The sequence below is a fragment of the Ranitomeya variabilis genome, chromosome 2 (genome assembly GCF_051348905.1).
Source record: "Ranitomeya variabilis isolate aRanVar5 chromosome 2, aRanVar5.hap1, whole genome shotgun sequence".
In the NCBI taxonomy this organism is placed as follows: domain Eukaryota; kingdom Metazoa; phylum Chordata; class Amphibia; order Anura; family Dendrobatidae; genus Ranitomeya; species Ranitomeya variabilis.
This window is the reverse complement of record NC_135233.1, coordinates 474,124,230-474,151,695: the sequence shown is the minus strand read 5'-3', so window position 1 is coordinate 474,151,695 and position 27,466 is coordinate 474,124,230.

The following is a 27,466-nucleotide window of genomic DNA, read 5'->3' as shown; positions in this document are numbered from 1 at the left end:
AGTTCCTGTGAAGCATGTAAAGGGTTAATAAACTTCTTGAATGTGGTTTTGAGCACCTTGAGGGGTGCAGTTTTTAGAACAGTGTCACACTTGGTTATTTTCTATCATATAGACCCCTCAAAATGACTTCAAATGTGATGTGGTCCCTAAAAAAAAATGGTGTTGTAAAAATGAGAAATTGCTGGTCAACTTTTAACCCTTATAACTCCCTAACAAAAAAAAAATGTTGGTTCAAAAATTGTGCTGATGTAAAGTAGACATGTGGGAAATGTTATTTATTAACTATTTTGTGTGACATATCTCTCTGATTTAAGGGCATAAAAATACAAAGTTTGAAAATTGCAAAATGTAAATTTTTTTTGCCATATTTCCATTTTTTTCATAAATAATCTCAAGTAATATCGAAGAAATGTTACCACTAACATGAAGTACAATATGTCACGAAAAAACAATCTCAGAATCAGCGGGATCCGTTAAAGCGTTCCAGAGTTATAACCTCATAAAGTGACAGTGGTCAGAATTGTAAAAATTGGCTCGGTCATTAAGTACCAAATTGGCTCTGTCACTAAGGGGTTAAGTGTTCCCTTTATTTTTTGGAGCAGTGTATATATCTATATATATGCGTTGAAGAATATTTCCTTTGTAAGCGATGTGTAAATGACTTAGAGAATTTTTTGATGTAAAAGCTCATGTTAAAATCGCATTGCAATCGAATAGCAATCACACTGCATTCGGATGTAAGTCAGATGCTAGGTGGGAAAAATTGGATTGTACTCGCATAAAAAATGCATGACATTCGCATGATACTTGCATTACACTCGCCCGACTCTCCTGCATCAAAATCGGACTGATTTTAAAATCGCTAGTGTGACTCCAGCCTAAGGAGAGTCATACGACTGTAATGCGAGTGTCATGCATTTTAAAAATCGGGGACCCTAAAAAAAATGACATAGGGTCCCCCTATAATCAATAACTAGCAAAGGCTATGCATACAGCTGCGGGCTGATATTAGTAGCCTAGGAAGGGTCCATGGATACTGCAGTAACATCAAGCCCCAAAGTTAGTAATGGAGAGGCGTCAATAAGATGCCCCCATTAGTAACCCCATAGTCACATTGTAAGAAAACACAGACACCCAGAAAAAAGTCCTTTAATTGAAAAAAAGACACAGACTCCTTTAATATTCACATCATGCAGCCTGCCATCTAGATGTAGCAGAGCTGGACCTGTCATGGGACAAATGGATTTAAAGCATCTCTGTGGAAAGGTGAGTGTGGTGAAATATGTGTATATATACAGTATATACAGTTAGGTCCATATATATTTGGACAGAGACAACATTTTTCTAATTTTGGTTATAGACATTACCACAATGAATTTTAACCAAAACAATTCAGATGAAGTTGAAGTTCAGACTTTCAGCTTTCATTTGAGGGTATCCACATTAAAATTGGATGAAGGGTTAAGGAGTTTCAGCTACTTAACATGTGCCACCCTGTTTTTAAAGGGACCAAAAGTAATTGGACAGATTCAATAATTTTAAATGAAATGTTCATTTTTAATACTTGGTTGAAAACCCTTTGTTGGCAATGACTGCCTGAAGTCTTGAACTCATGGACATCACCAAACGCTGTGTTTCCTCCTTTTTGATGCTCTGCCAGGCCTTCACTGCGGTGGTTTTCAGTTGCTGTTTGTTTGTGGGCCTTTCTGTCTGAAGTTTAGTCTTTAACAAGTGAAATGCATGCTCAATTGGGTTGAGATCAGGTGACTGACTTGGCCATTCAAGAATATTCCACTTCTTTGCTTTAATTAACTCCTGGGTTGCTTTGGCTTTATGTTTTGGGTCATTGTCCATCTGTAGTATGAAACGACGACCAATCAGTTTGGCTGCATTTGGCTGGATCTGAGCACACAGTATGGCTCTGAATACCTCAGAATTCATTCGGCTGCTTCTGTCCTGTGTCACATCATCAATAAACACTAGTGACCCAGTGCCACTGGCAGCCATGCATGCCCAAGCCATCACACTGCCTCCACCATGTTTTACAGATGATGTGGTATGCTTTGGATCATGAGCTGTACCACGCCTTCGCCATACTTTTCTCTTGCCATCATTCTGGTAGAGGTTGATCTTTGTTTCATCTGTCCAAAGAATGTTATTCCAGAACTGTGCTGGCTTTTTTAGATGTTTTTTAGCAAAGTCCAGTCTAGCCTTTTTATTCTTGATGCTTAGGAGTGGCTTGCACCGTGCAGTGAACCCTCTGTAGTTACTCTCATGCAGTCTTCTCTTTATGATAGATTTGGATATTGATACGCCGACCTCCGGGAGAGTGTTCTTCACTTGGTTGGCTGTTGTGAAGGGGTTTCTCTTCACCATGGAGATTATTCTGCGATCATCCACCACTGTTGTCTTCCGTGGGCGCCCAGGTCTTTTTGCATTGTTGAGTTCACCAGTGCTTTCTTTCTTTCTCAGGATGTACCAAACTGTAGATTTTGCCACTCCTAATATTGTAGCAATTTCTCGGATGGGTTTTTTCTGTTTTAGCAGCTTAAGGATGGCTTGTTTCACCTGCATGGAGTGCTCCTTTGACCGCATGTTTACTTCACAGCAAAACCTTCCAAATGCAAACACCACACCTCAAATCAACTCCAGGCCCTTTATCTGCTTAATTGAGAATGACATAACGAAGGGATTGCCCACACCTGTCCATGAAATAGCCTTGGAGTCAATTGTCCAATTACTTTTGGTCCCTTTAAAAACAGGGTGGCACATGTTAAGTAGCTGAAACTCCTTAACCCTTCATCCAATTTTAATGTGGATACCCTCAAATGAAAGCTGAAAGTCTGAACTTCAACTGCATCTGAATTGTTTTGTTTAAAATTAATTGTGGTAATGTCTATAACCAAAATTAGAAAAATGTTGTCTCTGTCCAAATATATATGGACCTAACTGTATATGTGTGCAGTTGGCTATGTATAGATTTATTGTGTCATTGATAGTGTTGAGTAGGGTTGAGCGACCTTTACATTTATAGGATCGGGTCGGGTTTCACGAAACGCGACTTTTTCAAAAGTCGGGTCGAGTGAAATCGGCCGATCCTATAAAAAAGTCGGGGTCGGCCGAAACTCGAAACCCAATGCAGTGCATTGGGTTTCCAATGGTTCCCAGGGTCTGAAGGAGCGGAAACTCTCCTTCAGGCCCTGGGATCCATATTTAAGTGTAAAATAAAGAATTAAAATAAAAAATATCGCCATACTTACCATCTGATGCGCCCTGGTACTAAGCGGGAACCTTCCTTCCTTAGAATCAGCCTTCCAGGACCTTGCGGTGACGTCGCGGTGACGTCGCGGCTTGTGATTGGTCGCGCGGCCGCCCATGTGACCGCTCGCGCGACCAATCACAAGCCGCGACGTCACCGTGACGTCACCGAAGGTCCTGGAAGGGCTGATTCTTAGGAAGGAAGGCTGCCGGAAAGAAGCCGAGGGTGAGTATATTCCTATTAGGTATATACTCACCCTCGGACGCGCCCTGCTTCTTTCCGGCAGATGGTAAGTATAGCGATATTTTTTATTTTAATTCTTTATTTTACACTTAAATCTGAATTCCGATACCAATTCCCGATATCTTAAACATATCGGGAATCGGTATCGGAATTCCGATTCCAGATTCAGAAGATCGCCGACTTCATGGCCGACCCCACACAGGGGTCGGGTCGGGTTTCATGAAACCCGACTTTGCCAAAAGTCGGCGACTTCTGAAAATTGCCGACCCGTTTCGCTCAACCCTAGTGTTGAGCATTCCGGTACTGCAAATATCGGGTATCGGCCGATATTCGCTGTATCGGAATTCCAATACCGAGTTCCGATATTTTTGTGATATCGGAAATTGGAATCGGAAGTTCCTATAAGTTCCCAGGCGTGTGCGGTGCGTATGGTTCCCAGGGTCTGGAGGAGAGGAGACTCTCCTTCAGGCCCTGGGATCCATATTCATGTAAAAAATAAAGAATAAAAATAAAAAATATGGATATACTCACCCCTCCGACAGACCCTGGACCTCAGCGGTGCAACCGGCAGCCTCTGTTCCTAAGAATGCAGTGAGTGTAGGACCTGCGATGACGTCGCGGCTTGTGATTGGTCGCGTGAGCGGTCACATGAGCTGTCACGCGACCAATCACAAGCCGCGACATCATCGAAGGTCCTTCACTCTGCATTCTTAGGAACGGAGGCAGACGCTTGCAGCGGTGACAGCCAGGGCTCGTCCGAGGGTGAGTATATCCATATTTTTTATTTTTATTCTTTATTTTTTACATGAGTATGGATCCCAGGGCCTGAAGGAGAGTTTCCTCTCCTTCAGACCCTGGGAACCATCCAGGATCACTTCCGATATTTGTGTCCCATTGACTTGTATTGGTATCGGTATCGGCGATATCCGATATCTTTTGGATATCGGCCGATCCAATCCGATACCGATACTTTCAAATATCGGAAGGTATCGCTCAACACTAGTCATTGGCAATAATGTAACATCTGTCTTGAAAAGCTGTATGTCGCACCCAGGTGTTAATATGTATTTTCCTGGGACAAGTAGAATTCTGTCTCCAATCTCACCAAGGGGTTCTGCTGGAAGCCGAGAAGAAAGGTAACATTTGGCACCTCCTAGCTCTTGGAAGAGAGATGTTAATTACGGCCTGATAGTATCTCTGGGAGAGCTGTTAAGGCTGAGTCACACATAACGATATCGTTAACGATATCGTTGCAACGTCACGCTTTTGGTGATGTAAGCAACGATCCCGCTAACGATCTCGTTATGTGTGACAGCGACCAATGATCAGGCCCCTGCTGGGAGATCGTTGGTCGATGGGATTGATCAGGACCTTTTTTTGGTCGCTGATCACCCGCTGTCATCGCTGGATCGGCGTGTGTGACGCCGATCCAGCGATGTGTTCACTTGTAACCAGGGTAAACATTGGGTTACTAACTGCAGGGCCGCGCTTAGTAACCCGATATTTACCCTGGTTACCATTGTAAAAGTAAAAAAAAAAAAAACAGTACATACTCACATTCTGATGTCTGTCACGTCCCCCGGCGTCCACAGGGTTGACTGTGTCAGCGCCAGCCGTAAAGCAGAGCACAGCGGTGACGTCACCGCTGTGCTCTGCTTTACGGCCGGCGCTGACACATTCAGTGCAGGGAAGCTCTCGGCAGCAGCGCGTGCAGATTAGCAGCGCTCCTGACAAAAGCAGTTTTAACCCTGTGGATGCCGGGGGACGTGACAGACATCAGAATGTGAGTATGTAGTGTTTTTTTTTAACTTTTACAATGGTAACCAGGTTAAATATCGGGTTACTAAGCGCGGCCCTGCACTTAGTAACCCGATGTTTACCCTGGTTACCCAGGTGCTGCAGGAGGACTTCGGCATCGTTGAAGACAGTTTCAACGATGCCGAAGTCGTTCCCCTGATCGTTGGTCGCTGGAGAGAGCTGTCTGTGTGACAGCTGCCCAGCAACCACACAACGACTTACCAACGATCACGGCCAGGTAGTATCGCTGGTCATGATCATTGGTAAGTCGTTTAGTGTAACGGTATCTTTACACAAAGGATCTCAAGAGAAAATAATATATTCATTGGGGGTCGCTGCCATGGTCCAATCGAAAACCAAGCAATTATGATATTAATTACCGTATTTTTCGGACTATAAGACGCACCGGACTATAAGGCGCACCCAGGTTTTAGAGGTGGAAAATAGGGAAAAAAATATTTGAAGCAAAAAAAAATGTGGTAAAATATTTAATAACATAAATAACATACTATTATATGTGGTGTTATTATATATAATAGTATGTTATTATGTTGGAAGCTGCGGGACCAGTGTGGTGTCTGTGAAGTACGATATGAAGACGCTGGAGGGTGAGTATAAGGGCTCATTTCCACATGCGAGGCACACGTCCGTATCTCGCATGTGGAAACCAAGCTCTGGCGCCGGCACTTTGGAGCGGAGCTGTGCAGCTCCATGTGTTCCTATGCGGCCGCACGCTCCGCTCTGGAGTGCCGGCTCCACAGCTTGGTTTCCACATGCGAGATACGGACGTGTGCCTCACATGTGGAAATGAGCCCTAAGAATGGGGGCACAGGGCTTATAGTGAAAGCACCACTCCAGCACTGCAAAATAACACTGGAGTGCTGCTTTAAAATCCCATGGGAGAACTATAACTCCCAGCATGTCCTGCAGATCCTATGAGATGCTGGGAGTTATAGTTCACCAAAGGAGTGGCAGAGTGCTTTATTGTGTTTTGTAAAGACTGACCTCTTAATTGTGGCAGCCAGCCACACTGTGGTGAGGTAAAAGCTGGAGCATCCCATGGCTGCACACACACAGAGCCCTCCCTGTTGTTGTTGCCTTTCCACAGCGCAGGACATAAGAGGAAGCTGCAGATTCTAGGTGGGAGTCTGAAGGACCTGTGATGATGTCAGAAGAGGGAGGGCTCTGATCTGCCATGTGATGCTCCAGCCCGCCCACTTCTGACATCACACAGGTCCTCCCTGTGCACCAGACAGCTCAGCGTCCAGCACAGGCAGGTAGACAGCGATCTCCTGGCCCCTGCTGCTGCCTCCTCCTCCCCCGGACACACAGATTCTCCCCGGAATCAGTGCTGGGGAAACTGTGTCCCTGCTTAAGTGCAGCATTCATTTGCTGCTCCCGGCTCACCGCTCAGCTGATCGGTGGGCGGGGAGCAGCTAATAAATATTCACTGCACTTAATCAGCGGGGCCATGTGCTTTCCCCAGCAGCTGATTCCGGGAAGCGGGGACATCCTGAAGTGGGATATCATTGCGATCCCACTCGCTGCTGCCCCCCTCCCCACATGCTATATCCGTACTATAAGACGCACCCACACTTTCCTCCCAAATTTGGAGGAAAAAAAGTGCGTCTTATAGTCCGAAAAATACGGTATATTAAATTAGACCTGTATACAGAAAAACGTGTTCACATAATGGGGGCTGCCGGGCTGGGAGCAGAAAGCAGACTACCAAGCTAGATGATTTCTGTAAGTTTTCTCCTGTTATTTAATACTGTTTTGCATAAGTTGTATGTCTTTTTATTATCATATTTTTATAATTTTTCTTACTGTAAGCACTGAACCTTTTTGTATTAAAGAATAAAACTTTAACCAGTTGAACCTTGAATGTTCTAAAAGAATCCATAGCCTAAAGTGTGTGAGCCTTATGAGTGGTAGACATTATCAGTATTAATATTTCTGGGACTCATCGCCCGTGTATTCGGTGAGTGGTGGCAGCGTGAATGAGCTGCTGTGTGGCATGGGTCGATGTGTGATTTATGCTCCCATTGCAGCATAGGACAGAGGTTGAATGCTGGACTGAGGGTGGGGAGATAGATTAACCCTTGCAGGCACAACCCAAGTCACGTGCTGAGAGCGGGCACGTGACGAATTAGTTACACCACGGAGAAGGGATCCGTGACAGTGAGGAATACTGTTGTTTGTTTTTTTACCTCTTCTACAGATGACGGGGGCATCGGGGTAGCAGGCGAGGTCGTAAGTATGGTTTAATTAAGAATATGAAAGGAGTCTGTGTCTTTCTTTCAATTAAAGGACTTTTTTCTGGGTGTCTGTGTTTTCTTACAATGTGACTATGGGGTTGGTAATGGGGGCGTCTTATTGATGGCTCTCCATTACTAACCTAAGAGCTTGATGTCACCTGACGGTGATATCAACCCCCAACTATTACCCCACTTGTCACCGCTACAGGGCAAGTGGGAAGAGCAAAGGTTAAGTGCCAGAATTGGCGCATCTTAGAGATGCGCCTTTTCTGGGGTGGCTCAGAGCTGTTGTGTTTTTAGCCTGGGGGGCCATATCCATGGCCCCTTCCTAGGCTATTAATATCAGCCTGTAGCTGTCTGCATAGCCTTTGCTGGTTATTAATTATAGGGGTACCCTACGTCATTTTTTTTAGGGTCCCCCATTTTAATAGCCAGTAAAGGCTAATTATACAGCTGTGAGCTGATATTAATAGCTTGAGAAGCTCCATGGGTGTTACCCCCTTCCCAGGTTATAAACATCGGCCCCAGCAGTTGGCTTTCCCTCTGCTGGTTACAAAAATTGCATGGGAGCCCACGCCATTTTTTTCCCCAAAAAAATCATTTGTAAATAAAACATATGTACAGTAAGCTGCACACACACTGTACTAATTGTATTTGTCACAGACATCTGTATATCTACCTATTCTATGTGTATTTACTGTATGTAATCCATCTCTTCTATCCTGTAGGCTCCTGCTGTGATTTTACACTACCGCGGCTTCAGAATTATCGGCTTTTCTTCTATCTATGTAATATAAATACACATACATGTGTGTCACTGACATATACAGTATATATATTTATATATATATTCTATGTGTATATATCTATTCTATTTATTCTATTCTAACCTGTCAGTGTGATTTTACTGTACCCACACATGAATTGCCGGATTTTCAAATGCGATTGGTGTGTAAAAATTGGACAGCACTTGCATGGTCCGAGTGCTGTGTTATTTTTGTCTAGCACCCATTGACTTCTATTGCAGGATGCAATCCAAATTCCGATTACAATCGCAGCATGCTGTGACTTTTTTCCAGTCCGTTTGTGATCCGACCCAAGCTGTAAAAAAATACGCATGTGAAGACACAATCATAAAATAACATTGGTCCAAATTCAATTCGATTTTTTATCGGATTGCAATCGCCCGATTTCATGGCAAGTGGGAATAAGCCCTAATAGTGCAGTTCTGATAAACTCTACAACCAATGTCAGTAGGTGCCAGCAGGCTTGGCTTAAATGGTTAAGCAGCTTTTATCCAATAGTTTCCTCCTTTAGGTCCTGCTGAGTTAGTTTCCTCTTGATTACCTGTTTAATTACTCACACAGCTCCAGAGTCTGTCATCCAGGTATGTGCTCCTCTTATTAAAAACTGTGTAGATAATCACAATTTATCAATGATTTTAAATCACTGGATTTTCCAAACACTTCAGTATTTAACTAATTTCATTTATTTATTCACTTTTTTGCTTGGATTTTTTTTGTATATTAAGAATTTTATGTAATACAATATTAACATTGCTAATAACTAAAACTACAAATTAACTATGAATTGTTCTTTGTCAAACGTTAAAATGTTGCGTACGACTAGGAAATAAACACTGCTTTACTTTTGCACCAAATTTGGAGCGCTTCGGGATGTCTCTTTTTATGGATTATTTACAATTTTATACCTTTTGATAATAGTTAGAACTTTACACGTGACGAGGATCTTCTAGTGTCTCAGTCTGTGTTTGGTATTGGATTTCAAATCAATAAAATTATAATTTTTCCCATTTAATGTCAGAATTTTAAAGGTTTTCAGTAAACGTTAAGAATAATTATAATATTGTGATATTTTAAATTTAAATGAAAGCCCTGGAGTGTTATAATGTTTAAAATTGTATTTATATTTTCAAGTTTTAATTCCATTGTTAACATTATTTTTACTACTAAATTAACATGATTTTTTTTAATCATTAATTTTGTTTAAAATGAAGTCACTTACTACCTGCCATATCTTGACTTTGTGATGCTTTAGGGTATGTGCACACATTGCAGATTTATCTGTAGAATTTTCCGCACAGAATCTGCATCTCTTGGCAGAAAACGCAGGTTAAAATCCATGCATTTTTAATGCGTTTTTGAAGTGTTTTGGTGCATTTTTGATGCGGATTTTCATGCGTTTTGGTAGCCTAAATAAAGATCTAATATTTAACAAAAAAAAAGAATTGTGATGTAATTTCTTTTCTTGTCATTTGTCCAACCTCTTCATTTACATACTCCATTGAAGAATGTTTACACACACAGATATAGACAGACAGATAGATGATAGATAGATAGATAGATAGATAGATAGATAGATAAGAGATAGTTAGATAATAGATAGATAGATAGATGATAGATAGATAGATAGATAGATAGATAGATAGATAGATAGATAGATAGATAGATAGATCTATAGATAGATAGATAGATAGATAAGAGATAGTTAGATAATAGATAGATAGATAGATCTATAGATAGATAGGAGATAGATAATAGAAAGATAATAGATAAATAATAGATAGATCTATAGATAGATAGATAGATAGATAGATAGATAGATAGATAATAGATAGATAAATAGATAGAGAATACCAAGGCCGATGTTTAGTAATGAACCTAGTAAAATAGTATATAAATAGTTAAATAAATACACACACACAAAATCTGCACGCAATATCTTTAATTTACAAAAAAAAAGAAAAAAAAAATGACGTGGGCTCCCGCACTATTTTTTTAAAATAGGGGACCCCCCCAAAAATGACATGGGGTCCCCGTATAATTTATAGCCAGAAAAGGCTATGCAGACAGCTGCGGGCTGATATTCATAGCCTAGAGAGGGGCCAAGGATATTGCCCCCAGGCTACACATACCAGCTCACAGCCGCCCCAGAAATGGTGTATCTGTAAGATGTGTCAATTCCGGCACTTAGCCTCTCTCTTTCCATTGCCCTGTAGCAGTGACATATGGGGTAATAATGGGTTAATGTCACCTTTTATTGTATGGTGACATTAACCCCTTCATGACCCAGCCTATTTTGACCTTAATGACCTGGCCATTTTTTGCAATTCTGACCAGTGTCCCTTTATGAGGTAATAACTCAGGAACGCTTCAACGGATCCTAGCGATTCTGAGATTGTTTTTTCGTGACATATTGGGCTTCATGTTAGTGGTAAATTTAGGTCGATAATTTCTGCGTTTATTTGTGAAAAAAATTGAAATTTGGCGAAAATTTCGCAATTTTCACATTTTGAATTTTTATTCTGTTAAACCAGAGTTATGTGACACAAAAAAGTCAATAAATAACATTTCCCACATGTCTACTTTACATCAGCACAATTTTGGAAACAAAATTTTTTTTTGCTAGGAAGTTATAAGGGTTAAAATTTGACCAGTGATTTCTCATTTTTACAACAAAATTTACAAAATCATTTTTTTTAGGGACCACCTCACAATTGAAGTCAGTTTGAGGGTTATATATGGCTGAAAATACCCAAAAGTGACACCATTCTAAAAACTGCACCCCTAAAGGTGCCCAAAACCACATTCAAGAAGTTTATTAACCCTTCAGGTGTTTCACAGCAGCAGAAGCAACATGGAAGGAAAAAATGAATATTTAACTTTTTAGTCACAAAAATGATATTTTAGCAACAATTTTTTTATTTTCCCAAGGGTAAAAGGAGAAACTGGACCACGAAAGTTGTTGTCCAATTTGTCCTGAGTATGCTGATACCTCATATGTGGGGGTAAACCACTGTTTGGGCGCACGGCAGGGCTCGGAAGGGAAGGAGCGCCATTTGACTTTTTGAATGAAAAATTGGCTCCAATCTTTAGCGGAGACCATGTCACGTTTGGAGAGCCCCCGTGTGCCTAAACATTGGAGCTCCCCCACAAGTGACCCCATTTTGGAAACTAGACCCCCCAAGGAACTTATCTAGATGCATAGTGAGCACTTTAAACCCTCAGGTGCTTCAGAAATTGATCCGTAAAAATGAAAAAGTACTTTTTTTTCTCAAAAAATTTCTTTTAGCCTCAATTTTTTTCATTTTCACATGGGCAACAGGATAAAATGGATCCTAAAATCTGTTGGGCAATTTCTCCTGAGTACGTGGATACCTCATATGTGGGGGTAAACCACTGTTTGGGCGCACGGCAAGGCTCGGAAGGGAAGGCGCGCCATTTGACTTTTTGAATGGAAAATTAGCTCCAATCGGTAGCTGACACCATGTCGCGTTTGGAGAGCCCCTGTGTGCCTAAACATTGAAGCTCCCCCACAAGTGACCCCATTTTGGAAACTAGACCCCCCAAGGAACTTATCTAGATGCATAGTGAGCATTTTAAACCCCCAGGTGCTTCACAGAAGTTTATAACGCAGAGCCGTGAAAATAAAAAATAATTTTTCTTTCCTCAAAAATGATGTTTTAGCCCGGAATATTTTATTTTCCCAAGGGTAACAGGAAAAATTGGACCCCAAATGTTGTTGTACAGTTTGTCCTGAGTACGCTGATACCCCATATGTGGGAGTAAACCACTGTCTGGGCGCACGGCAGGGCTCGGAAGGGAAGGCACGCCATTTGGCTTTTTGAATGGAAAATTAGCTCCAATCATTAGCGGACATCATGTCGCGTTTGGAGAGCCTCTGTGTGCCTAAACATTGGAGCTCCCCCACAAGTGACCCCATTTTGGAAACTAGACCTCCCAAAGAACTAATATAGATGTGTGGTGAGCACTTTGAACCCCCAAGTGCTTCACAGAAGTTTATAATGCAGAGCCATGAAAATAAAAAATAATTTTTCTTTTCTCAAAAATGATTTTTTAGCCCACAATTTTTTATTTTCCCAAGGGTAGCAGGGGAAATTTGACCCCCAAAATTGTTGTCCAGTTTCTCCTGAGTACGCTGATACCCCAAATGTGGAGGTAAACCACTGTTTGGGCACACGTCGGGGTTCGGAATGGAAGCAGTGACGTTTTGAAATGCAGACTTTGATGGAATGCTCTGCGTGCAACACGTTGCTTTTGCAGAGCCCCTGATGTGCCTAAACAGTAGAAACCCCCCACAAGTGACCCCATTTTGGAAACTAGACCCCCCAAGGAACTTATCTAGATGCATAGTGAGCACTTTGAACCACCAAGTGCTTCACAGAAGTTTATAACGCAGAGCCATGAAAATAAAAAATCATTTTTCTTTCCTCAAAAATAATTTTTTAGCCCACAATTTTTTATTTTCCCAAGGGTTACAGGAGATATTGGACCCCAATAGTTGTTGTCCAGTTTTTTTTGAGTACGCTGGTACCCCATATGTGGGGGTAAACTACTGTTTGGGCACATGCCGGGGCTCAGAAGTGAAGTAGTGACGTTTTGAAATGCAGACTTTGATGGAATGCTCTGCGGGTGTCACGTTGTGTTTGCTGAGCCCCTGATGTGCCTAAACAGTAGAAACCCCCCACAAGTGACCCCATTTTGGAAACTAGACCCCCAAAGGAACTTATCTAGATGTGTGGTGAGAACTTTGAAGCCCCAAGTGTTTCACTACAGTTAATACCGCAGAGTCGTGAAAATAAAATATCTTTTTTGTCCCACAAAAATGTTTTTTTAGCCCCCCAAATTTTTATTTTTCCAAGGGTAACAAGAGAAATTGGACCCCAAAAGTTGTGGTCCAATTTGTCCTGAGTACGCTGATACCCCATATGTTGGGGTAAACCCCTGTTTGGGCGCACGGGAGAGCTCGGAAGGGAAGGGGCACTGTTTTACTTTTTCAAAGCAGAATTGGCTGGAATTGAGATCGGATGCCATGTTGCGTTTGGAGAGCCCTGATGTGCCTAAACAGTGGAAACCCCCAATTCTATCTGAAACCCTAACCCAAACACACCCCTAATCCCAACCACACCCCTAACTCCAACCCTAACCACACCCCTAACTCCAACACACCCCTAACCCTAATCCCAACCGTAAATGTAACCCTAGCCCCAACCCTAACCCCAACTCTAACCCTAGCCCTAACCCTAGCCCCAACCCTAGCCCCAACCCTAGCCACAACCCTAACCCCAACCCTAGCCCTAACCCTAGCCCCAACCCTAGCCCCAACCCTATCCCTAACCCTAACCCTAGCCCTAACCCTAATGGGAAAATGGAAATAAACACATTTTTTTTATTTTTTTTATTTTTAACTAACTAAGGGGGTGTTGAAGGGGGGTTTGATTTACTTTTATAGCGGGTTTTTTAGCGGATTTTTATGATTGGCAGCTGTCACACACTAAAAGACGCTTTCTATTGCAAAAAATATTTTTTTGCGTTACCACATTTTGAGAGCTATAATTTTTCCATATTTTGGTCCACAGAGTCATGTGAGGTCTCGTTTTTTGCGAGACGAGTTGACGTTTTTATTGGTAGCATTTTTGGGCACGTGACATTTTTTGATCACTTTTTATTCTGATTTTTTAAGGCAGTATGACCAAAAACCAGCTATTCATGAATTTCTTTTGGGGGGGCGTTTATATAGTTCCGCGTTTGGTAAAATGGATAAAGCAGTTTTATTCTTTGGGTCAGTACGATTACAGCGATACCTCATTTAGATTTTTTTTATGTTTTGGCGCTTTTATACGATAAAAATTATTTTATAGAAAAAAGAATTGTTTTTGAATCGCTTTATTCTGAGGGCTCTAACTTTTTTATTTTTTCACTGATGGCGCTGTATTGCGGGACAAGATGACGTTTTCAGCGGTACCATGGTTATTTATATCTGTCTTTTTGATCGCGTGATATTCCACTTTTTACGGCGGTATGATAATAAGGGGTTGCTTTTTGCCCCGCTTTTTTTTTTTTTACGGTGTTCACTGAAGGGGTTAATTAGTGGGACAGTTTTATAGGTCGGGTTGTTACGGACGCGGCAAAGCTAAATATTTGTACTTTTATTGTTTTTTTTATTTAGATAAAGGAATGTATTTATGGGTACAATATTTATTTTTTCTTTATTTAGGATTTTTTTTATTTTTTTTTACACATTTGAATATTTTTTTTTTTTACTTTATAACATTACCCCGGGGGGGCTGTTGTGAAATTGGATTCTGGGCTCCCCCGGTGGCCACTTGTGGAATTGTACTTGTGTGCATCATCCCCTCTGTTCACCTGCTCCTATCAGGATGTGGGAGTCGCTATATAACCTTGCTCCTCTGTCAGTTTCATGCTGGTCAACAATGTAATCAGAAGCCTTCTGTGCATGTTCCTGCTACTAGACAACTCCTAGCTAAGTTGGACTTTTGTCCTTGTGTGTTTTTGCATTTTGTTCCTGTTCACAGCTGCTGTTTCGTTACTGTGTCTGGAAAGCTCTTGTGAGCGGAAATTGCCACTCTGGTGTTATGAGTTAATGCTAGAGTCTTAAAGTAATTTCTGGATGGTGTTTTGATAGGGTTTTCTGCTGACCATGAAAGTGCCCTTTCTGTCTTCATGCTATCTAGTAAGCGGACCTCGATTTTGCTAAACCTATTTTCATACTACGTTTGTCATTTCATCTAAAATCACCGCCAATATATGTGGGGGCCTCTGTCTGCCTTTTGGGAAAATTTCTCTAGAGGTGAGCCAGGACTGTCTTTTCCTCTGCTAGGATTAGGTAGTTCTCCGGCTGGCGCTGGGCATCTAGGGATAAAAAACGTAGGCATGCTACCCGGCCACTTCTAGTTGTGCGGCAGGTTTAGTTCATGGTCAGTATAGTTTCCATCTTCCAAGAGCTAGTTCTCATATATGCTGGGCTATGTTCTCTCGCCATTGAGAATCATGACAGTTTGACCGGCCCAAAAAAGGGTTAAATTACTGGCTGAGAAAGGAGAGAAAAAAGAAGTCTGCTACAATTTTTTTTTTTTTCCTCTAGTTCTGAGTGTGCTCTTAATTGAATCACTTGCTAGTTTGCCTATGCTGCAGCCTTCCTCTCTTTCTCTCCTTCTAATCCTTGAATGGCTCTGTGTTCACCTGTTTCAAATGGATCTTCAGAGTGTAGCTACAGGTTTGAATAATCTCGCCACAAAGGTACAAAATTTGCAAGATTTTGTTGTTCATGCACCTATGTCTGAGCCTAGAATTCCTTTGCCTGAATTCTTCTCGGGGAATAGATCTCACTTTCAAAATTTTAAAAATAATTGCAAATTGTTTTTGTCCCTGAAGTCTCGCTCTGCCGGAGACCCTGCACAGCAGGTCAGGATTGTAATTTCCTTGCTCCGGGGCGACCCTCAGGACTGGGCTTTTGCATTGGCACCAGGGGATCCTGCGTTGCTCAATGTGGATGCGTTTTTTCTGGCCTTGGGGTTGCTTTATGAGGAACCTCATTTAGAGCTTCAGGCGGAAAAGGCCTTGATGTCCTTGTCTCAGGGGCAAGATGAAGCTGAAATATACTGCCAAAAATTCCGCAAATGGTCTGTGCTTACTCAGTGGAATGAGTGCGCCCTGGCGGCGATTTTCAGAGAAGGTCTCTCTGATGCCATTAAGGATGTTATGGTGGGGTTCCCTGTGCCTGCGAGTCTGAATGAGTCCATGACGATGGCTATTCAGATCGATAGGCGTCTGCGGGAGCGCAAACCTGTGCACCATTTGGCGGTGTCTACTGAGAAAACGCCAGAAAATATGCAATGTGATAGAATTCTGTCCAGAAGCGAGCGGCAGAATTTTAGACGAAAAAATGGGTTGTGCTTCTATTGTGGTGATTCAACTCATGTTATATCAGCATGCTTTAAGCATACTAAGAAGCCTGACAAGTCTGTTTCAATTAGCACTTTACAGTCTAAGTTTATTCTATCTGTGACCCTGATTTGTTCTTTGTCATCTATTACCGCGGACGCCTATGTCGACTCTGGCGCTGCTTTGAGTCTTATGGATTGGTCCTTTGCCAAACGCTGTGGGTATGATTTGGAGCCATTGGAGGCTCCGATACCTCTGAAAGGGATTGACTCCACCCCATTGGCTAGTAATAAACAATACTGGACACAAGTGACTATGCGTGTTAATCCGGATCACCAGGAGGTTATTCGCTTTCTGGTGCTGTATAATCTACATGATGTTTTGGTGCTGGGATTGCCATGGCTGCAATCTCATAACCCAGTCCTCGACTGGAGAGCTATGTCTGTGTTAAGCTGGGGATGTAAAGGAACTCATGGGGACGTACCTTTGGTTTCCATTTCATCATCTATTCCCTCTGAGATTCCTGAATTCTTGTCTGACTTTCGTGACGTTTTTGAAGAACCCAAGGTTGGTTCACTACCTCCGCACCGGGAGTGCGATTGTGCCATAGACTTGATCCCGGGTAGTAAATACCCTAAGGGTCGTTTATTTAATCTGTCTGTGCCTGAACACGCGGCTATGCGAGAATATATAAAGGAGTCCTTGGAAAAGGGACATATTCGTCCTTCGTCATCTCCCTTAGGAGCCGGTTTTTTCTTTGTGTCTAAGAAAGACGGCTCTTTGAGGCCGTGTATTGATTATCGACTTTTGAATAAAATCACGGTTAAATATCAATATCCGTTACCACTGCTTACTGATTTGTTTGCTCGTATAAAGGGGGCCAAGTGGTTCTCTAAGATTGATCTCCGTGGGGCGTATAATTTGGTGCGAATCAAGCAGGGGGATGAGTGGAAAACCGCATTTAATACGCCCGAGGGCCATTTTGAGTATTTGGTGATGCCTTTTGGTCTTTCAAATGCCCCTTCAGTCTTCCAGTCCTTTATGCATGACATTTTCCGCGATTATTTGGATAAATTTATGATTGTGTATCTGGATGATATTCTGATTTTTTCGGATGACTGGGACTCTCATATCCAGCAGGTCAGGAGGGTTTTTCAGGTTTTGCGGTCTAATTCCTTGTGTGTGAAGGGTTCTAAGTGTGTTTTTGGGGTTCAAAAGATTTCCTTCTTGGGATACATTTTTTCCCCCTCTTCCATCGAGATGGATCCTGTCAAGGTTCAGGCTATTGGTGATTGGACGCAACCCTCTTCTCTTAAGAGTCTTCAGAAATTTTTGGGCTTTGCTAACTTTTATCGTCGATTTATTGCTGGTTTTTCTGATGTTGTAAAACCATTGACTGATTTGACTAAGAAGGGTGCTGATGTTGCTGATTGGTCCCCTGATGCTGTGGAGGCCTTTCGGGAGCTCAAGCGCCGCTTTTCTTCCGCCCCAGTGTTGCGTCAGCCTGATGTTGCTCTTCCTTTTCAGGTTGAGGTCGACGCTTCTGAAATCGGAGCTGGGGCGGTGTTGTCGCAGAGAAGTTCCGACTGCTCCGTGATGAGACCTTGTGCCTTTTTTTCCCGTAAATTTTCGCCCGCCGAGCGGAATTATGATATTGGGAATCGGGAGCTTTTGGCCATGAAGTGGGCTTTTGAGGAGTGGCGTCACTGGCTTGAGGGGGCCAGACATCAGGTGGTGGTATTGACTGACCACAAAAATTTAATTTACCTTGAGTCTGCCAGGCGCCTGAATCCTAGACAGGCGCGCTGGTCGTTGTTTTTCTCTCGGTTTAATTTTGTGGTGTCTTACCTGCCGGGTTCTAAGAATGTTAAGGCGGATGCCCTTTCTAGGAGTTTTGAGCCTGACTCCCCTGGTAATTCTGAGCCCACAGGTATCCTTAAAGATGGAGTGATATTGTCTGCCGTTTCTCCAGACCTGCGGCGGGCCTTGCAGGAGTTTCAGGCGGATAGACCTGATCGTTGCCCACCTGGTAGACTGTTTGTTCCTGATGATTGGACCAGTAGAGTCATCTCTGAGGTTCATTCTTCTGCGTTGGCAGGTCATCCTGGAATCTTTGGTACCAGGGATTTGGTGGCAAGGTCCTTCTGGTGGCCTTCCCTGTCACGAGATGTGCGAGGCTTTGTGCAGTCTTGTGACGTTTGTGCTCGGGCCAAGCCTTGTTGTTCTCGGGCTAGTGGATTGTTGTTACCCTTGCCTATCCCGAAGAGGCCTTGGACGCACATCTCGATGGATTTTATTTCGGATCTGCCTGTTTCTCAGAAGATGTCTGTCATCTGGGTGGTGTGTGACCGTTTCTCTAAGATGGTCCATCTGGTTCCCTTGCCTAAGTTGCCTTCTTCTTCCGAGTTGGTTCCTCTGTTTTTTCAAAATGTTGTTCGTTTGCATGGTATTCCGGAGAATATCGTTTCTGACAGAGGGACCCAATTCGTGTCTAGATTTTGGCGGGCATTCTGTGCTAGGATGGGCATAGATTTGTCTTTTTCGTCTGCTTTCCATCCTCAGACTAATGGCCAGACCGAGCGGACTAATCAGACCTTGGAGACATATTTGAGGTGTTTTGTGTCTGCGGATCAGGATGATTGGGTTGCTTTTTTGCCTTTGGCGGAGTTCGCCCTCAATAATCGGGCCAGCTCTGCCACCTTGGTGTCCCCGTTTTTCTGTAATTCGGGGTTTCATCCTCGATTTTCCTCCGGTCAAGTGGAATCTTCGGATTGTCCTGGAGTGGATGCTGTGGTGGAGAGGTTGCATCAGATTTGGGGGCAGGTGGTGGATAATTTGAAGTTGTCCCAGGAGAAGACTCAGCTTTTTGCCAACCGCCGTCGTCGTGTTGGTCCTCGGCTTTGTGTTGGGGACTTGGTGTGGTTGTCTTCTCGTTTTGTCCCTATGAGGGCTTCTTCTCCTAAGTTTAAGCCTCGGTTCATCGGCCCGTACAAGATATTGGAGATTCTTAACCCTGTGTCCTTCCGTTTGGACCTCCCTGCATCCTTTTCGATTCATAATGTTTTTCATCGGTCATTGTTGCGCAGGTATGAGGTACCGGCTGTGCCTTCCGTTGAGCCTCCTGCTCCGGTGTTGGTTGAGGGTGAGTTGGAGTACGTTGTGGAAAAGATCTTGGACTCTCGTGTTTCCAGACGGAAACTCCAGTATCTGGTCAAATGGAAGGGATACGGTCAGGAGGATAATTCTTGGGTCACTGCCTCTGATGTTCATGCCTCCGATCTTGTCCGTGCCTTTCATAGGGCTCATCCTGATCGCCCTGGTGGTTCTGGTGAGGGTTCGGTGCCCCCTCCTTGAGGGGGGGGTACTGTTGTGAAATTGGATTCTGGGCTCCCCCGGTGGCCACTTGTGGAATTGTACTTGTGTGCATCATCCCCTCTGTTCACCTGCTCCTATCAGGATGTGGGAGTCGCTATATAACCTTGCTCCTCTGTCAGTTTCATGCTGGTCAACAATGTAATCAGAAGCCTTCTGTGCATGTTCCTGCTACTAGACAACTCCTAGCTAAGTTGGACTTTTGTCCTTGTGTGTTTTTGCATTTTGTTCCTGTTCACAGCTGCTGTTTCGTTACTGTGTCTGGAAAGCTCTTGTGAGCGGAAATTGCCACTCTGGTGTTATGAGTTAATGCTAGAGTCTTAAAGTAATTTCTGGATGGTGTTTTGATAGGGTTTTCTGCTGACCATGAAAGTGCCCTTTCTGTCTTCATGCTATCTAGTAAGCGGACCTCGATTTTGCTAAACCTATTTTCATACTACGTTTGTCATTTCATCTAAAATCACCGCCAATATATGTGGGGGCCTCTGTCTGCCTTTTGGGAAAATTTCTCTAGAGGTGAGCCAGGACTGTCTTTTCCTCTGCTAGGATTAGGTAGTTCTCCGGCTGGCGCTGGGCATCTAGGGATAAAAAACGTAGGCATGCTACCCGGCCACTTCTAGTTGTGCGGCAGGTTTAGTTCATGGTCAGTATAGTTTCCATCTTCCAAGAGCTAGTTCTCATATATGCTGGGCTATGTTCTCTCGCCATTGAGAATCATGACAGTTTGACCGGCCCAAAAAAGGGTTAAATTACTGGCTGAGAAAGGAGAGAAAAAAGAAGTCTGCTACAATTTTTTTTTTTTTCCTCTAGTTCTGAGTGTGCTCTTAATTGAATCACTTGCTAGTTTGCCTATGCTGCAGCCTTCCTCTCTTTCTCTCCTTCTAATCCTTGAATGGCTCTGTGTTCACCTGTTTCAAATGGATCTTCAGAGTGTAGCTACAGGTTTGAATAATCTCGCCACAAAGGTACAAAATTTGCAAGATTTTGTTGTTCATGCACCTATGTCTGAGCCTAGAATTCCTTTGCCTGAATTCTTCTCGGGGAATAGATCTCACTTTCAAAATTTTAAAAATAATTGCAAATTGTTTTTGTCCCTGAAGTCTCGCTCTGCCGGAGACCCTGCACAGCAGGTCAGGATTGTAATTTCCTTGCTCCGGGGCGACCCTCAGGACTGGGCTTTTGCATTGGCACCAGGGGATCCTGCGTTGCTCAATGTGGATGCGTTTTTTCTGGCCTTGGGGTTGCTTTATGAGGAACCTCATTTAGAGCTTCAGGCGGAAAAGGCCTTGATGTCCTTGTCTCAGGGGCAAGATGAAGCTGAAATATACTGCCAAAAATTCCGCAAATGGTCTGTGCTTACTCAGTGGAATGAGTGCGCCCTGGCGGCGATTTTCAGAGAAGGTCTCTCTGATGCCATTAAGGATGTTATGGTGGGGTTCCCTGTGCCTGCGAGTCTGAATGAGTCCATGACGATGGCTATTCAGATCGATAGGCGTCTGCGGGAGCGCAAACCTGTGCACCATTTGGCGGTGTCTACTGAGAAAACGCCAGAAAATATGCAATGTGATAGAATTCTGTCCAGAAGCGAGCGGCAGAATTTTAGACGAAAAAATGGGTTGTGCTTCTATTGTGGTGATTCAACTCATGTTATATCAGCATGCTTTAAGCATACTAAGAAGCCTGACAAGTCTGTTTCAATTAGCACTTTACAGTCTAAGTTTATTCTATCTGTGACCCTGATTTGTTCTTTGTCATCTATTACCGCGGACGCCTATGTCGACTCTGGCGCTGCTTTGAGTCTTATGGATTGGTCCTTTGCCAAACGCTGTGGGTATGATTTGGAGCCATTGGAGGCTCCGATACCTCTGAAAGGGATTGACTCCACCCCATTGGCTAGTAATAAACAATACTGGACACAAGTGACTATGCGTGTTAATCCGGATCACCAGGAGGTTATTCGCTTTCTGGTGCTGTATAATCTACATGATGTTTTGGTGCTGGGATTGCCATGGCTGCAATCTCATAACCCAGTCCTCGACTGGAGAGCTATGTCTGTGTTAAGCTGGGGATGTAAAGGAACTCATGGGGACGTACCTTTGGTTTCCATTTCATCATCTATTCCCTCTGAGATTCCTGAATTCTTGTCTGACTTTCGTGACGTTTTTGAAGAACCCAAGGTTGGTTCACTACCTCCGCACCGGGAGTGCGATTGTGCCATAGACTTGATCCCGGGTAGTAAATACCCTAAGGGTCGTTTATTTAATCTGTCTGTGCCTGAACACGCGGCTATGCGAGAATATATAAAGGAGTCCTTGGAAAAGGGACATATTCGTCCTTCGTCATCTCCCTTAGGAGCCGGTTTTTTCTTTGTGTCTAAGAAAGACGGCTCTTTGAGGCCGTGTATTGATTATCGACTTTTGAATAAAATCACGGTTAAATATCAATATCCGTTACCACTGCTTACTGATTTGTTTGCTCGTATAAAGGGGGCCAAGTGGTTCTCTAAGATTGATCTCCGTGGGGCGTATAATTTGGTGCGAATCAAGCAGGGGGATGAGTGGAAAACCGCATTTAATACGCCCGAGGGCCATTTTGAGTATTTGGTGATGCCTTTTGGTCTTTCAAATGCCCCTTCAGTCTTCCAGTCCTTTATGCATGACATTTTCCGCGATTATTTGGATAAATTTATGATTGTGTATCTGGATGATATTCTGATTTTTTCGGATGACTGGGACTCTCATATCCAGCAGGTCAGGAGGGTTTTTCAGGTTTTGCGGTCTAATTCCTTGTGTGTGAAGGGTTCTAAGTGTGTTTTTGGGGTTCAAAAGATTTCCTTCTTGGGATACATTTTTTCCCCCTCTTCCATCGAGATGGATCCTGTCAAGGTTCAGGCTATTGGTGATTGGACGCAACCCTCTTCTCTTAAGAGTCTTCAGAAATTTTTGGGCTTTGCTAACTTTTATCGTCGATTTATTGCTGGTTTTTCTGATGTTGTAAAACCATTGACTGATTTGACTAAGAAGGGTGCTGATGTTGCTGATTGGTCCCCTGATGCTGTGGAGGCCTTTCGGGAGCTCAAGCGCCGCTTTTCTTCCGCCCCAGTGTTGCGTCAGCCTGATGTTGCTCTTCCTTTTCAGGTTGAGGTCGACGCTTCTGAAATCGGAGCTGGGGCGGTGTTGTCGCAGAGAAGTTCCGACTGCTCCGTGATGAGACCTTGTGCCTTTTTTTCCCGTAAATTTTCGCCCGCCGAGCGGAATTATGATATTGGGAATCGGGAGCTTTTGGCCATGAAGTGGGCTTTTGAGGAGTGGCGTCACTGGCTTGAGGGGGCCAGACATCAGGTGGTGGTATTGACTGACCACAAAAATTTAATTTACCTTGAGTCTGCCAGGCGCCTGAATCCTAGACAGGCGCGCTGGTCGTTGTTTTTCTCTCGGTTTAATTTTGTGGTGTCTTACCTGCCGGGTTCTAAGAATGTTAAGGCGGATGCCCTTTCTAGGAGTTTTGAGCCTGACTCCCCTGGTAATTCTGAGCCCACAGGTATCCTTAAAGATGGAGTGATATTGTCTGCCGTTTCTCCAGACCTGCGGCGGGCCTTGCAGGAGTTTCAGGCGGATAGACCTGATCGTTGCCCACCTGGTAGACTGTTTGTTCCTGATGATTGGACCAGTAGAGTCATCTCTGAGGTTCATTCTTCTGCGTTGGCAGGTCATCCTGGAATCTTTGGTACCAGGGATTTGGTGGCAAGGTCCTTCTGGTGGCCTTCCCTGTCACGAGATGTGCGAGGCTTTGTGCAGTCTTGTGACGTTTGTGCTCGGGCCAAGCCTTGTTGTTCTCGGGCTAGTGGATTGTTGTTACCCTTGCCTATCCCGAAGAGGCCTTGGACGCACATCTCGATGGATTTTATTTCGGATCTGCCTGTTTCTCAGAAGATGTCTGTCATCTGGGTGGTGTGTGACCGTTTCTCTAAGATGGTCCATCTGGTTCCCTTGCCTAAGTTGCCTTCTTCTTCCGAGTTGGTTCCTCTGTTTTTTCAAAATGTTGTTCGTTTGCATGGTATTCCGGAGAATATCGTTTCTGACAGAGGGACCCAATTCGTGTCTAGATTTTGGCGGGCATTCTGTGCTAGGATGGGCATAGATTTGTCTTTTTCGTCTGCTTTCCATCCTCAGACTAATGGCCAGACCGAGCGGACTAATCAGACCTTGGAGACATATTTGAGGTGTTTTGTGTCTGCGGATCAGGATGATTGGGTTGCTTTTTTGCCTTTGGCGGAGTTCGCCCTCAATAATCGGGCCAGCTCTGCCACCTTGGTGTCCCCGTTTTTCTGTAATTCGGGGTTTCATCCTCGATTTTCCTCCGGTCAAGTGGAATCTTCGGATTGTCCTGGAGTGGATGCTGTGGTGGAGAGGTTGCATCAGATTTGGGGGCAGGTGGTGGATAATTTGAAGTTGTCCCAGGAGAAGACTCAGCTTTTTGCCAACCGCCGTCGTCGTGTTGGTCCTCGGCTTTGTGTTGGGGACTTGGTGTGGTTGTCTTCTCGTTTTGTCCCTATGAGGGCTTCTTCTCCTAAGTTTAAGCCTCGGTTCATCGGCCCGTACAAGATATTGGAGATTCTTAACCCTGTGTCCTTCCGTTTGGACCTCCCTGCATCCTTTTCGATTCATAATGTTTTTCATCGGTCATTGTTGCGCAGGTATGAGGTACCGGCTGTGCCTTCCGTTGAGCCTCCTGCTCCGGTGTTGGTTGAGGGTGAGTTGGAGTACGTTGTGGAAAAGATCTTGGACTCTCGTGTTTCCAGACGGAAACTCCAGTATCTGGTCAAATGGAAGGGATACGGTCAGGAGGATAATTCTTGGGTCACTGCCTCTGATGTTCATGCCTCCGATCTTGTCCGTGCCTTTCATAGGGCTCATCCTGATCGCCCTGGTGGTTCTGGTGAGGGTTCGGTGCCCCCTCCTTGAGGGGGGGGTACTGTTGTGAAATTGGATTCTGGGCTCCCCCGGTGGCCACTTGTGGAATTGTACTTGTGTGCATCATCCCCTCTGTTCACCTGCTCCTATCAGGATGTGGGAGTCGCTATATAACCTTGCTCCTCTGTCAGTTTCATGCCGGTCAACAATGTAATCAGAAGCCTTCTGTGCATGTTCCTGCTACTAGACAACTCCTAGCTAAGTTGGACTTTTGTCCTTGTGTGTTTTTGCATTTTGTTCCTGTTCACAGCTGCTGTTTCGTTACTGTGTCTGGAAAGCTCTTGTGAGCGGAAATTGCCACTCTGGTGTTATGAGTTAATGCTAGAGTCTTAAAGTAATTTCTGGATGGTGTTTTGATAGGGTTTTCTGCTGACCATGAAAGTGCCCTTTCTGTCTTCATGCTATCTAGTAAGCGGACCTCGATTTTGCTAAACCTATTTTCATACTACGTTTGTCATTTCATCTAAAATCACCGCCAATATATGTGGGGGCCTCTGTCTGCCTTTTGGGAAAATTTCTCTAGAGGTGAGCCAGGACTGTCTTTTCCTCTGCTAGGATTAGGTAGTTCTCCGGCTGGCGCTGGGCATCTAGGGATAAAAAACGTAGGCATGCTACCCGGCCACTTCTAGTTGTGCGGCAGGTTTAGTTCATGGTCAGTATAGTTTCCATCTTCCAAGAGCTAGTTCTCATATATGCTGGGCTATGTTCTCTCGCCATTGAGAATCATGACAGGGGGCATCATGTTATAAGGTCAGATCGCTCATCTGACACTTTGTACAGCACTGTCAGATCAGCGATCACACATGCAGGGCTGCAGGCTTACCAGCAGGCGCTGGTAAGCCACCTCCCTGCAGGACCCAGATGCAGCCCCGCAGCCATTTTGGATCTGGGGCCTGCAGGGAGGAGATGCTCGGTACAAGGTGAGCACATCGCCTTGTACCGAGGGTCTCAGGGAAGCCCGCAGGGAGCCCCCTCTCTGCGCGATGCTTCCCTATGCCCCCGAAACGCTGCAATCATGTTTGATCACAGTGTGCCGGGGGTTAAAGTGCCGGGGCGGTCCGTGACCGCTCCTGGCACATAGTGCCGGATGTCAGCTGCGATAGTCAGCTGACACTCGGCCGTGATCGGCCGTGCTCCCTCCGTGAGCGCGGCCGATCGCATATGATGTACTATCCCGTCACTGGGAATTAACCCCTTCACCCCCAAGGGTGGTTTGCACGTTAATGACCGGGCCAATTTTTACAATTCTGACCACTGTCCCTTTAGGAGGTTATAACTCTGGAACGCTTCAACGGATCTTGGCGATTCTGACACTGTTTTCTCGTGACATATTGTACTTCATGATAGTGGTAAAATTTCTTTGATATTACCTGCGTTTATTTGCAAAAAAAATGGAAATTTGGCAAAAATTTTGAAAATTTTGCAATTTTCCAACTTTGAATTTTTATGCCCTTAAATCACAGAGATATGTCACACAAAATACTTAATAAGTAACATTTCCCACATGTCTACTTTACATCAGCACAATTTTGGAACCAAAATTTTTTTTTGTTAGGGAGTTATAAGGGTTAAAAGTTGACCAGCAATTTCTCATTTTTACAACACCATTTTTTTTTTAGGGACCACATCTCATTTGAAGTCATTTTGAGGGGTCTATATGATAGAAAATACCCAAGTGTGACACCATTCTAAAAACTGCACCCCTCAAGGTGCTCAAAACCATATTCAAGAAGTTTATTAACCCTTCTGGTGCTTCACAGGAATTTTTGGAATGTTTAAATAAAAATGAACATTTAACTTTTTTTCACAAAAAATTTACTTCAGCTCCAATTTGTTTTATTTTACCAAGGGTAAGAGAAGAAATTGGACCCCAAAAGTTGTTGTACAATTTGTCCTGAGTACGCTGATACCCCATATGTGGGGATAAACCACTGTTTGGGCGCATGGGAGACCTCGGAAAGGAAGGAGCGCCGTTTGACTTTTCAATGCAAAATTGACAGGAATTGAGATGGGACGTCATGTTGCGTTTGGAGAGCCACTGATGTGCCTAAACATTGAAACCCCCCCACAAGTGACACCATTTTGGAAAGTAGACCCCCTAAGGAACTTATCTAGAGGTGTGGTGAGCACTTTGACCCACCAAGTGCTTCACAGAAGTTTATAATGCCGAACTGTAAAAATAAAAAATCATATTTTTTCACAAACATTATCTTTTCACCCCCAATTTTTTATTTTCCCAAGTGTAAGAGAAGAAATTGGACCCCAAAAGTTGTTGTACAATTTTTCCTGAGTACGCTGATACCCCATATGTGGGGGTAAACCACTGTTTGGGCGCATGGGAGAGCTCGGAAAGGAAGTAGCACCGTTTGACTTTTCAATGCAAAATTGACAGGAATTGAGATGGGACGCCATGTTGCGTTTGGAGAGCCACTGATGTGCCTAAACATTGAAACCCCCCACAAGTGACACCATTTTGGAAAGTAGACCCCCTAAGGAACTTATCTAGAGGTGTGGTGAGCACTTTGACCCACCAAGTGCTTCACAGAAGTTTATAATGCAGAACCGTAAAAATAAAAAATCATATTTTTTCACAAAAATTATCTTTTCACCCCCAATTTTTTATTTTCCCAAGTGTAAGAGAAGAAATTGGACCCCAAAAGTTGTTGTACAATTTGTCCTGAGTACGCTGATACCCCATATGTGGGGGTAAACCACTGTTTGGGCGCATGGGAGAGCTCGGAAAGGAAGTAGCACCGTTTGACTTTTCAATGCAAAATTGACAGGAATTGAGATGGGACGCCATGTTGCGTTTGGAGAGCCACTGATGTGCCTAAACAT